This window comes from Sceloporus occidentalis, unplaced genomic scaffold, assembly GCF_023333645.1.
Source record: "Sceloporus occidentalis isolate IW3139 unplaced genomic scaffold, rSceOcc1.0.p SCAF_124, whole genome shotgun sequence".
Classification (NCBI taxonomy): domain Eukaryota; kingdom Metazoa; phylum Chordata; class Lepidosauria; order Squamata; family Phrynosomatidae; genus Sceloporus; species Sceloporus occidentalis.
This window is the reverse complement of record NW_028317104.1, coordinates 2406061-2419284: the sequence shown is the minus strand read 5'-3', so window position 1 is coordinate 2419284 and position 13224 is coordinate 2406061.

Below are 13224 nucleotides of genomic sequence, written 5' to 3'. Positions count from 1 at the left end.
GCTGACTTCATTACACGCCTTCCACATAGTTAGCGTGTTCTCTAAAGCCCACAGACCCCCGGGCTTTGGGAATAAGGAGGCAAAGGGTTTGTGTAGCTGGTGATTAACCCTTTAATGGTGACATCAATCTGCCACGACGGGGGCCGCTATGAATGGGGTCGTGGACTACAATCTATTCGGCCGTCTGAATTGGTCTCTGCTCAGCGAAGAGGCGGGGGAAAACATTTTTTGTTATTCACAGGATGGATTATTTGCTAACACGGACCACACGTGTGTGCTCTGGGCCAGATCCAAATATCACACACATTACTGCAGACATGAACTCTTTCTGAATCAGTGCCTCTGAGAGTGGCTACCTGCGTGGCCCGTCCGCAATCTGTCAGCGGTAATGAGGCCACGGAAGAAGACGTTCAGAAAAAGAACGATTCCCCAGTATCTTGATTGGAAATGGGGTAGCAGAGAAGAAATGTCAGAACAAGAGGTCAAAGTCTAAAACAAGAGTGTCAGAGGCTTAGATGGAATGATGAAATGTTGCTAGATAAGTGGAGCAGCCTCCCAGCAGAAGTGGTAGAGGGTAATACAGTGAGGGAATTTAAACATGCATGGGATAGACATACGGCTGATTAAAGTTTGAGTCTTTAGAGCAGGAGAAAAGGGTAGACTAGATCTCCGGTGGATTTGGCCCCAGACTATTTATTTTTGGGGGGTTCAGGTCCTTCCACACATCACAGGAAATGTCTGTTTGTCGAGCGCTGCCGACTGCAATTAGTGCACCAGCTCTTAACGCATCTTCACTCGCTTGTCCCGGAAAGCTCTCAACTTGTAAAAACCTGAACAAAGGGCGATGTTTTTAATCAACAGAAAAAAGAAACATTTTTATTTTTAATTACCTCCATTTCCTGGGTTCTTGTGCAGATTTAATGCACCCAATTAGAGCATTATTTGCTGTGATTAGTGCATTAAGCAGTAACAAGAAATGACAAACCTTGAATAAACAATACGGCGCTCGTCCGCCTTCTCGGACTGAAAGTATTTGGGCCGTGGCGGACCTTTTCTGATGGCGGCTGAGAATGTGTGTCGGTGGATGAGGTCACCCCGGGTGTTCTTTTCTCCCGATGACATCGGCTGCAGGGGATCTTCGTACAGCGCGAGGCATTTGTTTAGAGGCTGAATAACCACCCACTTACATTTCCGGAAATATGAAAATAATTACCTGTGAATGATTACTTATTAATAATTAACTATTAGGAGTGGAGACCCCACTAATCAGACCATTTGGGGGTATAGGCTGTGGGGGTCTGGCTCCCCTTCCCTGGAGATGTAAATATCAGTAACAGAGCCCTGTATAACAGTCTCGATAATGTAGTAAACAGATACATTAATCCCCCGTGTGTGTAAAACAGGGGCCCTTTAGTTTGTTTTTTAGGGTCCCTTAAAGCTCCAGCCCCCCTGACCTATTCACTGAATATACAGAGAAAACGCGATCAAGCTCAACAAACCCCAACTCCCGTCTCATAGTTTCTCTATGAGTCGAGCCGAGGGGCATTAGGTTTCTTGGGTCCCATTTAATTATAAAATATGAGCTTATAAGTAAAAAAAAACATTTTTCACTCAGCAATGGAAATCACACAGACATCACAAATCGTTAAAAAATAAAACATTCCCTAATATTACTACACCGGCCTCTGGACCCCCCCCCCATATTATGAGGCAGTTCTTAGCTATTCTGATAGGCAATCATTAATCATTAATGAGCAATTAGTCCATCAATGATCATATAACCAGGGGATTTCAGTGACGCAGGTATCCGGAGGTGATAACACTTAGAGAGACCTCTTTTGGTCTGTCGTACCTATTTTTCCCATTTTTTTTACTCTTTTATCTCATTTTCTGCTACTGCGGAACGGCCTTCACGTGTTTTTGGGTCGTGGAACAAATTTAACCTGTTTACAGCTAAAGAGCTGCCAAGCATTACCATTCAGTGGATCGTATGTTCTTCGTGGTCATGGGCTTGGGCTGGAGAAGCAGTATATGGTCCTGCTTTGAGGACCCTACGGACCATGAGCCTTTACCGTGCCTTTAGGTACTTGGTACAGATACACAATGTCTTCAGGGGTTGACAAAGACCCTTTAAGGTTGAAACGTTGACTTCACGACTTTCACAAGAAGGTGCATTGGGATATCTTCTACGGAGTCTGCGGCCAGGATGGGGTTTTCTGTTCTGAACCCCGGTTCTCAAATCTTATGGCTTGGGGACTGCCAAGGAGATGCGGCATAGTAATGAGCGACACAAATTATGGATAAACTGTCCTCACGCAGCTGGACTCCGCTGTCAGTTATGACCCACAGGGGTTCATCATCTCAGATATTCCAAAGAAAAGACAGGCTGGACTGAGCCCAACACATGGAGACCAAGGAGCCCATATCGGGACCGGCCTTAATCTACTGGACATCTGAAGTAGAAACATTATGGATCCGATCGCAGGCACAACCGTCCAGCATTTCCCTTAAAGGCAGAAACATTTCCTGAGTATGTATGAAGTGATACTTTAAACCCACAAAATGAAACCTTTTCTCATAAAATCGGACGTTGAGGTGCTACATGCGCCTTGCATTATTTATTCAGCACACACGCGCCTCGGACGACTCATTGCAATGCAAAGAATTTCTGGAAGCCGTTGATTTATTTTTTTTATTTAACGGCTTTTACATGAAAAGAATCCTGAACATGGCTGCCATCTAATAGAGCCCAGGCTCCCAACCAGGCTTCCATGTTCAAGAAATAAAACACCCCCCTCTGCTACGTTTCTTATGGCGGCCCTTGAAGTTAAATTTGCCTGAAACAGAGGTTTTAAAGGTCAGATTTGACAACGTATGAATTTGTGTAAGACTGATATTATTCAGGTTTATTGCCTGTGGAGGGACCAGCGCTGGTTTCTTCTGCTGATCATAGAGTCGGAGGTTGGATGATCTCTGAAGACTCCGCTGATTATGTAGAATAACTGAGATCCCGTATCAATGCCCTAAAGGGGCCTGCATGGAAAACTGATCATAGAAAGGACGCTACCTTTTCGGTATTAGCCCTCCTGCCTGGGTCACCCCATTGGCATCGGACCACCTAAGAGCTGCCCTCTTTCCTCCCTCTAAGGGGGAAGCCAGTCCATGTGAAAATAAGATGACATTTTATGGAGAACGCGCAGTCAACAGACAGAAAAATACCCATTTTACAATAAACATAAACAGAAGGTTCCTATGGCAACTGTAAGAGGCTGATTAATGTTGTCACGTTCTATACGGTACAATGCCACGTTTTATTATGTTGAAATTAATGTAAGTCATCTATACCAGTGATTACCATCTGATCCTGTCCGATGCAGAATAAATCAGATGGAGGAATTAAATTATTCCTTATGATGAATGGGAAATGAGACCCAATAACAGTTCTTTACCGTTACGGGAGAGACCCCCCGGTATACGACCTTCACCCCGTCTGCTGTATTTTTAATGCACCCCTTTGCTAAGCAGGTCTAAATTTTAAAATGAAATATCGGACATTAATTATATGATTTCAGCAAGTTCCAGGTACCCAGCAGAATGTATTCGGTGAAATAAACTCTGTGCAATAAAATATATCTGTAATATATAATAATAATAATAATGTGTCCTTAATTATAACAATAATAATAAATAATGATAATGTGTCAATAATAATAATGTATCCTTAATAATAACAATAATAATAATAAATAATGATAATGTGTCAATAATAATAATGTATCTATAATATTAATAAGAATATTATTCATAGTAATATTAATTATAAAAACAATAATGTGTTAATAATAATAATAACAATAAATAATGATGATGTGTCAATAATAACAATAATGTGACCGTAATAAAGGAGGTGTAAGACGTAAACAGAACTTAAATATTATTTATAGTATTATTTGTAAGGGGTGTGTGGATTTTTATGACTACAGGAAACGCCGTTATTGGCATTTAAGGCAAAAAGAAAGTAACTTTATGAATTGGATTTACCTTTAGGGATTCAGAGGATAATCCCAGGGACTCCGTTAGGGGTCTGCATCTGGTTATACAGTGAGACGCGGGCCAGAGCTCTCCCTATTCTGAAGAGTTTCCCCTGACCCAAACGGACCAGCACCAGGTCCGGTATACAGTACATATGTATGTACTTATATGTAAGTATAATGTATCCGTAGATTGGATAGTCATAGATAGGGTTAATCAAGTGGGAGCTGAAATCAGTAATGTGAGGATCCATTATTGATTAATGGATGGACGTGGCGGGTGGCAATAAAGCCGCGGGAAAGTCTTTGTATATTTATTGGAATTGATTTTCTTGGTTTCATGGATTCCGAGGAGTCTAAATGATCCCAGGATAAAGGTTCACGGCTAATGTAATCTGTGCTGCCACAATGTAACGTCTCAGCCCATCGTCTCCTCCGCGTGCTTTATAACGAGCCCGACAATACTGCAAAAAAATTCAGCCTTTTTACCAAACAGACGGATATTTCAGACATTTCTCCCGCCCGCTCCCCATAACCATGAACCTATCGCCTGCGTGGATTATGGTTACAATAATCTCACCAATTCCTTTCACATGGAACTCCCGCCAAAATATTTCATTGTTTGCATTAGAAACCGTTTTTTGAAAATACTGTTGTATTTTTTGTTTTAAAATGATTTCTTTCAATGCCAATTTCATTGGTGTATTTTATGCTCAATATATTTTATTTTTCATGAATGAATGTTTTATAAAATATCCAGACCTGTTAATGACGCACAACTCAGGAGCTCATCGTTTACTAATTAGGTTTCTGTTTTTATCTTTTATTTGGGGATCCGGCTTTCATGTTCCTTTCTAAATAACCAAATTGAATCTGGGTTTTCTTTTTTCATTTGTGAATTTAGAAAAATGTTTTCAAAAACAAGAATGAATTCTGAGCAAAACAGTTCTTGAGAGCGATTTGAGAGAGAGAGAGAGATGGAAGCCGCCCATGAAAGAGAGTAATCGAAGAGGCAAGAAAAGTACTCAGAAACGCTTCACAGAAATGTCAAGGAGCCTGTTTAATGTGCGCCGAATTCTGATCAAATGGAGAAAATGACAGAGAAAACACTGAAGCTGACAAAACAAACCAGAAAAAAAGGGGGGAAAGACCGTGCCATCTCCACCCGCTCCATATCCGGATACATTCAGCTAAAAGGTGATATGTTGGGGTAAACGTCGCCGGGGGGCACGGAGACAGCACTATGAGGACATAATGAATTATTAGAATCGGGTGTGATGGAGCCCCCAGTGCCTTCACGTTTCACTTGTGACCAAGGCTGCTGGGAGGACTATGATTTCCATCAGTCACGATAATGGAAGTTGTAGTCCAAAAACAGCTGTAGACCTAATGAATGGAGGAGATTTTTGATGGTCCACACTTTTAGCGCTTGATTGAGTGTTCGCACATTTGTCGGTTATGCGAGTCTGATGAAGATTCCTTCACTGAGATTTTAGGAGATTTGGGGACAACTATCCTATTTAAAGGGTAATAACCCAATATGTGTCATTGAACTGTAATTGTTTTCTAATATTACCAATAAGAATGAGCAGAGACTTTGTCCAGAAGAAAACCCCTCAACCTCCTTCCACATTGGCCGTAAAGGCGCAGGTTTCTTACATGGAAAGGTCGATATAGAACATTAATTCCTCCGTTTAAAGCAGAGCGTTGCCATAAACACTAATGGCTCCTTTATAAATAAATACATTGTTCCCTGTGAGCTATGACGTCATTATGTTTAACCTTGATTCTCTGCAGTCGGGATTTCTTCTTCTTGTTAAAGATCGGCTCAGCGCCACATATTTCTATTACTTTCCTCTTTCACTATAATTTGCATTTTTAGAATGAAAAGGCAGATTTCTTGGAAACGTGCCCTCTTGAATTTGTGACAAATTGGCCAATGTACATTCTGAAATAATGCGGGCGCGCAGGGAATGAGCCGGTTACAGGGTCCGCATGATGTTCAGCTTGGCCACGATTCCACCAAGAGTATATTATAACCCATCTTCATGCCCTTCTTATGCTCAATAGGATGGGTTAAACTATAATTTAATAACCATATGGACAGTATTTACACAATGTGCCCAATGCCTACCTCCATAATGCCATTCAGTGCTCGGTGGAGGACAGTGCTGGATGGAGGGTTCAAAGGGCAGAATTGCAAGGAGCAGGTTAACTAAATGGTGCCGTAATTGTCCATTGCTGGACATTAGGGGTTATTAAAGGTCAGGTTAGGTGAGTGGCTTTAGATATTGGCGGGCTTGGTCAGCTAAAACCAGTTTAGTGCTGTTAGGCAGGGAAAATCAGGTACGTCAGGTGATTGGCTAATCACCTGTGCTTCAGCGCGAGCGTTTGCGCGAGTGTCTTTGCTGCGGGAAAATTCAGCAGCATTCGCGGCGTGAGACGTTTTTAATTTTAAATAAATAGCTGCGCGCAAAGTCTCTGCTTATCTCATTTATAAAAAATCTTAAAAGGTGTGCTGGACGAGCGTCCCCCCCTTTTTTAATAGGTTCAATTTTGTCATAGTCTTTAGAAGGGTAAAGGTCGCCTCTGGTTTGAGGTGGACAGTGGCTTGGTGGTGATACAATCTGGCTAAGGAAGGGTGGATTGTAGCTGGTTATATGTTGAAAAAAGATAATATTGGTTGTTATTTGAATTGGTTATTTCTTAATGCCTCTTAAACCCTTTAATAAAGCTACGGCCATTTATATTCAATATATACTGTGTTTGTGTTTATTTATTAAGGTGTATTATTATTAGACTTGTGCATTCGTCTTCGGGCGAACATGGAAACGAACACGAAGAGTGCGTTTTCGTGTTCGTTCCGAAGACACGCCGAAGAGAAGACGGCGGCGGTAAAACGCAGGCGAAGACGAAGACACACACCACGAAGATCTTCGTGATTGTCTTCGTCTTCGTCTACCATTCTCCCCCCCTCTTCTAACTTACCTTGTCTTCGCGGCTTCGCGGCAGTTCCCGGAAGTGGAAATCCGCAGGTTCGCCGTACCGGGTTACAGGGCAGTGCGAATGAGCTTATTGGTCGCCTACAGGGACCTCCTCTGGCATCAACCAATTGGTTGATGCCAGAGGAAGACCCTGCAGGTGACCAATAGGCTCACTCGCACGGTCTTTGTAACCCCTGCCAGCGAACCTATGGATTTCCGCTCCCGTTAACCCCTTCGATGCTGCGTTATCTAACACAGCATCGAAGGGATTAACGGGAGCGGAAATCCATAGGTTAAAGGGCCGTGCAAGCGACCAATAGGCTCACTTGCACGGCCCCTTAACCCTTTAAAAAATAAAGTTAACCCCTAACTAATTGAACAGGGAGGGAGACCAGTGGGATCTGCCGGGTAAGTTGCAGCATTGGGGTTTTAAAACCCCAATGCTGCAACTTACCCTGCCGATGCCACTGGTCTCCCTCCCTGTTCAATTAGTTAAATGTCCATACGAGCGACATTTAACCCGGCACAGACTAACTAATTGAACAGGGAGGGAGACCAGTGGCATCGGCAGGGTAAGTTGCAGCATTGGGGTTTTAAAACCCCAATGCTGCAACTTACCCTGCCGATGCCACTGATCTCCCTCCCTGTTCAATTAGTTAAATGTCCGTACGAGCGACTTTATTGTTCGCTCGTACGGACATTTAATTAATTGAACAAGGAGGGAGACCAGTGGGATGTGCCGGGTAAGTTGCAGCATTGGGGTTTTAAAACCCCAATGCTGCAACTTACCCTGCCGATGCCACTGGTCTCCCTCCCTGTTCAATTAGTTAAATGTCCGTACGAGCAACTTTATTGGTCGCTCGTACGGACATTTAATTAATTGAACAAGGAGGGAGACGAGTGGGATGTGCTGGGTAAGTTGCAGCATTGGGGTTTTAAAACCCCAATGCTGCAACTTACCCTGCCGATGCCACTGGTCTCCCTCCCTGTTCAATTAGTTAAAGACCAGTGGCATCTGCAGGGCAAGTTGCAGCATTGGGGTTTTAAAACCTCAATGCTGCAACTTACCCTGCCGATGCCACTGGTCTCCCTCCCTGTTCAATTAGTTAAATGTCCGTACGAGCGACTTTATTGTTCGCTCGTACGGACATTTAATTAATTGAACAGGGAGGGAGACCAGTGGGATCTGCCGGGTAAGTTGCAGCATTGGGGTTTTAAAAGTCTGCACGAGCGACCAACAGAGTGACTCGTGCAGACTTTTAAAACCCCAATGCTGCAACTTACCCGGCACATCCCACTGGTCTCCCTGTTCTATCAGTTAAATGTCCGTACGAACGACTTTATTGGTCGCTCGTACGGACATTTAACTGATAGAACAGGGAGACCAGTGGGATGTGCCGGGTAAGTTACAGCACCAGGACCCTAAAAGTCTGTACGAGCGACCAACAGAGTCGCTCGTACAGACTTTTAAAATCCCAATGCTGCAACTTACCCGGCAGATCCCACTGGTCTCCCTGTTCTATCAGTTAATAAATGATAGAACAGGGAGACCAGCGGGATCTGCCGGACAATTACGGCACCAGGAGTTTAACAGTCTGAACGAGCGACCCTATTGGTCGCCAGCAGGGGGCTCGTCTGCCATCAACCAATGGCAGACGAGCCCCCTGCTGACGACCAATAGAGTTGCTCATACGGACATTTAAACTCCTGGCGCCAAAGCGGCTTTAACCCCGTTTTAACCCCTTAACCGGGGAAAACGAAGAAAACCCGAACACGAAGAATGTCCGCGAATATTCGCCCGAAGAGAAGACAGGACCAGGCGAATATTTGCGGAATACGAATTTTTTTTTTTTGCCGAAGACGAGCACGAAGATGAACGCGAAGAGCCCCCTGGTGCCCAAGTCTAATTATTATATGTAGATGCAATGGACAAAACCTTTGGAGGTATAAAGCTAATTTATCAAGGGGCCTTCTTTACAAAACTGCCCCATTGACGATAATGAAAGTAAACCCCCCCCCAAAGCTAAAGTTATCCTTTTTACCCACCCACACCACCAGGCATGGAATGGTGGTAGGCATAGGATGGGCTCTCTGCCTCCCTTAGATTTATTATATTTTACTCCCCCCAGGGAATGGGGATGACAGAAGTACAGTTGGGCTGCATACCGTCCAGGTTAATTTATCCTCTACCCCACCCCACATTGGGTAGGGAAGGTGATTATTATCCTCTCTTAATTAATGGGGTGCGCCTTTTGTTATAATTATTTTCATATTTAAAAAATGCATTGCTGTAATTTCAATTTGCGGGAGAGGACATGCGCGTTACCATCCAGCTCACGTGACTGACCACTCAGCTTTGTGAATAGACCCAGTCATAAACCAACAGAGCCAGGTTGGATCTGTAGAGCTGGCGACAGTCTCATCATGTATCATGTATTAGAGCATTGAGTCAACTTTTTTGGGGAATTTGGACATATGGGGGGAGGCCACAGGGAAGGGGGGCAGTTAATTACTGTTTATCGGGCATCTTGTGGGTCTGGGCAAGAAATTAGCCCAAATACAAGAGGCTTTTTATCATTACTGAAGCATCTGAAGGGTTCAAGGCACAAAAATAAAGTAAAACCCAGAAATACTAGAAGAACTCACCTAGAATGAGATGTTATCAGCTAACTTCACTGTAACATCCAATGATATTTATAATCATTGGGGTCTTTAGTAAATAGTCATTAAAGTCAGTTTCCATGCTCAGCATTTCTTTCTCTGGTGGGATCTGGACCCTACCTGGTGGGGAGTCTCCTCTCTATGTATCCGAGGCTAAAGTGTTTGCTTCCTTCCTTCTTGTGCGTGAGGTTTGGAGTCTCTTGTTTTATCAGTCCTTTTGACCATGACTTGCTGTTAGTCGGGTACACTGTACATTCACTTTATAAACCGCCATTGAACGGTTTTGTGTTGGGCTATTATTCTCTGTGCTCCTAAGATACTCTCAGCAGGTATCTGGCCTCTTCTAACCAGCTTCTTCATCATTAGTAAACATTTTTCCCCTCACCGGAGCTGGAATCCGACAGCGAGATCTTTTAACTGAGGAGAGACTCTCGGGTTCACAGCCATTATCCATGGTTTAAAATCACAGAAAGATCTCAGAATGGGAATGGGCATAAAATCTGGTATTTAGGGTCAGTGGTGAGAGGTCGGGAGACAAACCTTGTGTAGGAAATTGGAGAGGGCGCTATTACCTTATAGGATATTGTTGTGTTAATGTGACAGATTTGGTTAGTATAAGGAAGCCCGTCATATCTCCAGATAATTCAAGCACTGATCTGCTCTTATCACCTGCCGGCTCCCCCATAACATCTTTCTCTAGTGTTGCTCTGATATTAGATTTCATGGTTCAGCGCGACGCGGCCACCATTAACCCCCTGAATGTGCGTGTAGCTCTGTGTTGTTTTTTTTTGTGCAACCTCAGGGGTCGGACAATTAAGAAGAATTTGCTGCCGAATGCCGCTCTCTTTCTTTAAATGATGTTCTTACATCTTCCCAGCCGTGTACTCAATCCTGCGGACTGAACTCTGACCCACAGAATGGAGCTGCAAGGTAAATGCTTGGCCTCGGCGTATGATGAATGGAGACAACAACACAGAAGGCATTTGAGAGTTTTTCCCGACGTCCATCTCTCCTGCGCAACTCACCTGCAGCCCAGGATCCACTAAGTACAAAGTCATGAAGACGCGTGAAACCCACAGAAGTCTACGGGAAAAATATCATTATATAGACTCAGCCTGAACCCAAACCCAGCCTGGTCCCTCCGGACCGTCCTTTATCACTCTGCTTTGTAACTAACAGCAAGGTACAGTGCTAGTCATTTTCCCCTTAATTTTGTCCTGAAGATGTCTTTCCTGCCCTTTTCTGTCTCCTTCCCCTACTATCCCCTCTTTCAGTGGCTCATTCTGACCTAGGCCTAGGGTGGCGTCTCTGCCACAAACTCTGGGGCACATCATGCGTAATGCGTAATACCCCAACATGTCACTGACACCAATGAGCTGTTAAAAGGGTGTTTTTAATGGGCTATTGTAAATAAAGAACTTTTGGGAGATACTCTGCCTGCCATTTGTTTGTATCCAGCAGATAACCGGTTTTTAAAACTTTGAGGTGGTTTTAAAAGTTCCAGCAAATCTCCAGGATTTCTAAGATACAGGCTATCTTAAAGGCAGTACCTACTACAATCTTGTGAGTGTGACACAACTAGTGGGGGCTGTTTTAAACCTTTTAACGTTATTGCACCATTTGTGGTTTTTATTCTTTTTACAGAGTACTTTTAAAGCTGTATCCCCAGAATTTGTTCTGTTTTTCCATATATCTGTTGTAAGGGGCTTTTTGAAGGAAGAGTCCTTGAGGAAGCTACCACATATGTGTTCCGATGAATGAATAAAAGGGTTAAAAAGCTAAGTACCCTGTTTTTATATTATCTTTCATTCTTGTAGAACACAGTTACAATTTTATTGTAGAAGGGAGATGTCTGGGGGTGAATAGCAGATTGGTAGAGGTTACTGGGAGTGGGTATAATGGCAGATTATGAGGGGTTAGGGGGAGTGGGTATAGGAGCAGATCGGGAAGGGTTAGTGGGAGTGGGTATAGGAGCAGTTCGGGAAGGGTTACTGGGGGGTGGGTTTAGGAGCAGATCGCGAAGGGTTACTGGGAGTGGGTATAGGAGCAGATCGGGAAGGTTTAGTGGGAGTGGGTATAGGAGCAGATCGGGAAGGGTTAGTGGGAGTGGGTATAATGGCAGATTATGAGGGGTTGGTGGGTATGGGTCTGGCTATGGTCCGGGTGTTACACATTTGTTTTTGTCCAAATTTTTTCATTATTGTTATGTCCTGTTTGCCCATTGTATAGCGCTGCGGAATACGATGGCACTATATAAAACCATCAATAATAATGTTTGAAAGACATCACAACATTTAGCCTTTGGTCAAATCACATTCACAGCTTTTAATTAAACACAAAGAATAAACTCAAGACAAAAAATAAGCCTTCAGAATAAAAGCTCTATTAAACACATTGTATACAGGTGACGGTAACACGGCGCATATTTCACCTCGGCCGCGGGAGCCGCTCGAAATCCTTTAGGCACAGAATATTTCCTCACGGACAAAAACAGACAGAATGTGGAAAATACAGTGAAAGAAAACCAAACTGTCAGCGAGTTGCTTAAAACCTTTGAAAAGGTAAATGACGGTAGCGATACTTGTGTCACGCGTGTAACTGGCCGCTGTATGTGGAGAACATGCTTGTTTCAGGTTTTTCTGAAAATCACAAAATAACAGGAACTCTCAGATAAAGAGCAGACCTCTCCGGGCGGGGTTATGGTTCATAGGAATGGGATTTTTCCCGCCGTCCACGGGGCCCAATGCAGCGGGGAGTGTTTTTTTGTGTCGTTTCATCATTTTGTTCTGATTTGTCTCATTTCACCAAAATTTTTTTAGAGGAGATTTTGTTACAAACAATATAATATTCAAGTAAACAAATTGTATTATTCCTTATGAAACAAAACTGCCCTTTTTTTACCCTGGAGACATAACACGGACGTTAACACAATAACGCGGGTCTCGTTTTAAGGCTGGGGACAGGCAGCTCTACGTAATGCCCCCTCGGTCCCGTTCGAAAAGTTTGTAAATACTTTTTTTTAAAATAACCTTTTGCAGCATGTAAAAATATTTACTCCCCGGCGCTCGCCTTGGTGGCAGGCATCCGAGGTATTTGCAGCTTCCTCAGAGTTTTTGAGTGATTTTGGACATTTTCGGGCAAAGAAATAAACCCATTAATAAATGTTGACCATTTCCACGGGACCTCCTAACAATGCCCCGGGGGAGATGCTGGTGGGTGTCACAGATTAGATTATGGCTTTTTACGGTCTACGTTTTCCGCCGACCCGCTGAGACGGGCTGATGTCTGTAGAAGGTGGGTGTTTTTGAGTCTTTTTGGGTGGTTATTTGCCTTATAGAGGTTTATACATAAACATTTGGCAGAGGTTCCCCCCGTATGGATGGACACGTTACTCCGATTATTCAGTAGGCACTTGGCAGGTGATTGGATTCAGAGCTCGACTTATAAATATAGAGATTTTTACTGGGAATGTTTCATTTTTATACAATCTTTAAATCTTTAAATCCAAGTGCTCCATGTTACAAACTCATTCATGTTCCTACAGTTTA